At 34.6% G+C, this 2,737-nt stretch overlaps 1 non-coding gene across 1 annotated transcript; it reads right to left on the minus strand.

Annotated features, from left to right (window-relative positions):
* Nucleotides 1-396: 396 nt before the first annotated feature.
* On the minus strand, nt 397-506 carry LOC123232702. Its single transcript, XR_006505226.1, has one exon. It is a non-coding gene; the product is annotated as a U6 spliceosomal RNA (small nuclear RNA).
* Between the last annotated feature and the right edge of the window lie 2,231 nt (nt 507-2,737).

Here is a 2,737-nt window from a genome sequence, read left to right on the forward strand (position 1 = left end):
TTCCAAGTTTTGTGCTAGCCTTCTTTTTTTGTTGTTGTTTCAAAGATATATTATTTTCCAAATTACATGTAATAATAATTTTCAATGTTTTCTAAAATTATAAGATCCAAACCATCTCCCTCCCTCCCTAGCCTCCCTTCATTTGGTGATAGTAAGCAATTTGATCTGGTCTGCTATCCTTCTCATTTTAACTGCATTGGATATATTTGTACAAAAACCTTTTTTAATTTTATGTAATCAAAATTATTCATTTTGCTTCTCATGAGTCTCTCTGTTTATTGCTTGACCATGAATTCTTCTTTTATCCATAGATACAACAGGTAATTTCTTCCATGCTCTCCTAATTTGCATGTATTATCCTTTATGTCTAAATCTCGTACTCATTTTGAGCTTATGAAAAATATGGAACATTTCATGAATTTGCATGCCACTCTTGCAGAAGGGCCATGTTAATCTTCTCTATATTATTCCAATTTTAGTATATGTGCTGCTGGAACAAGCTGCACTCTGTCTTTTGACCCCATCACGCATTTGAATTTACTCTCACCAAAATTATCAATAATCTCTTAACAGAATTTGATGATCTTCTGCCAGTCCTAATTCTTATAGATCTATCTGTTACATCTGACACTATTCACTAGCACCCCCCGGATATTCTCTCTTCTCTGGATTTTTATGACACTTCTTCCTCCTGGTTTGCCTATTACTTATCTGACTGCTCCTTCTTAGTCTCTTTTGTTGGTTCATCATCCAAATAATGCCCCTAATTATGGGCATTCTTCAAGGGTCTACACTAGATCATCTTCTCCCTCTATAGTTTCCCTCACTAACCTTATCAGCTCCCAAAAATTTAATGATAATTTCTATAAAGATGGCACCTAGATCTTAATAACCTGCCCAATACTTCTACCAATCTTTGGTTCTGGATCACTGTTTGCTTATTGGATATTTTGAAATGGATATTTCAGGGCATTAATGCACAGTTGATAGAAAATTATTTTGGAAAGTGATTTAGAACTATACCCAAGGACTTTAAAACTGTGCATACTCTTTGATTCAGCAATACCACCACTAAGTCTGTATCCAAAAAGATAATTTTTAAAAGGGAAAAGGACCTCTTTGTACAAAAATATTTAAAGGCTCTTTTTTGTGGTGGCAAAGAATTAGAAACCGAGAGGATATATCCATCAATTGGGGAATGGCTGAACAAATTGTGGTATGTGATTGTAATGGAATACTGTTGTCCTATAAGAAATGATGAGTTGGATGATTTCAGAAAAACCTGAAAAGACATACATACACTGATGTCAAGTGAAGTGAGCAGAACCAGGAGAGCACTGTATACAGTAACAGCAATATTATATGATGAACAATTGTGAATGACTTAGCTATTCTTAGTAATACCATGATCCAAGACAGTCCTCAAAGATTCATGATGAAAAATGCCAACTCTCTCTAGATAAAGAACTGATGGGATCTGAATGCAAACCAAAACAAACAATATTTCACTTTTTCTTCATTTTTTGTTCGAGTTCTCTTCCACAAAAATGATTACTATGGAAAAAGGTTTTATATTATTGTACTTGTAAAATCTATATCAGGTTGCTTGCCATATCAGTGAGGGGAGTAGGGAGAGAGGGAGAGAATTTTGCTCAGATTTTTTTAAATGAAGATTTTAAATTGTTTTTACATGTAATTAAAAGGAAAAAATAAAATATTATTTAAAAGCTTTTAAAAATGAATGTTTCAGAGACATATTTAGCTCCACATATCTAAAACTGAACTCTTCTTTCCCCTTAACCTCTCCTCTCTTTAAAACTTCCCTGTTTCTGTTAAAGGGGAAAGGTCCATCATCTTTCTCTTGTCTCTAATACATAACTTCATCATTATCCTATACTCTTTTCTCTTCCCTATCCCACACATAAAATCAGTTACTAAGTCTTATTGTTTGTACGTTCACAACATTTCTCTTATTTGACTTCTCTCCATTCATATGCCTTAGTTTAGGATTTCATCACTTCTTGCCTAGATAATTACAGTTTCCTAGTCTCTCTGTCTCAAGTCTCTTATCACTCTAGTTCATTCTATACACTGCTGACAAAGTAATTTTCCTTAAGCATAGATCTAATCATGTGGCTACCATACTCAATCAACTCTAGTGACTTCCTATTGCTTCTAGGATAAAATATAAAGTCCTTTGTTTACCTTTTAAAGCCTTTCATAATCTAGCTCCAATCTTTCCTTCCAGTCTCACTGGACTCTATTTTTTCTGGTCTGAAATTCATCCAAAACTGGCCTTCTCTCTATTCCTCAATCACAAGACTCTATCAACCATCCCCAAACTTTTGCACTGGCTGTTGCCTGTGCCTGGAACACATTTTTCCTTTACCTCTTCTTCATGGAGTTCCACTTTTTCTTGAAGATGTACCAAATAAAAATCTTCTGCATGAAGCCTTTTCTTGATCTTTCCAAATGTTAATGCCCACCTTCCTAATCTACCTTGTGTTCAACTATATAAATATATTTATTGTGCGTGTAACTCTTCTTTTATATTCATAAGATAGATCTAATAAGCACTTGTCTCCCTCACTTAAATGTAAGGCCATTGTGAGTAGGCATTACTTCATTCTTTATACTTTTACCACCAGCACCTAGTATAAGACTGAGGATGAGGAGGGAGAGAGAGAGAGAGAGAGAGAGAGAGAGAGAGAGAGAGAGAGCTGTCTCTTATACACAT

The sequence above is a fragment of the Gracilinanus agilis genome, chromosome 1, assembly GCF_016433145.1.
Source record: "Gracilinanus agilis isolate LMUSP501 chromosome 1, AgileGrace, whole genome shotgun sequence".
NCBI classification, from domain to species: Eukaryota; Metazoa; Chordata; class Mammalia; order Didelphimorphia; family Didelphidae; genus Gracilinanus; species Gracilinanus agilis.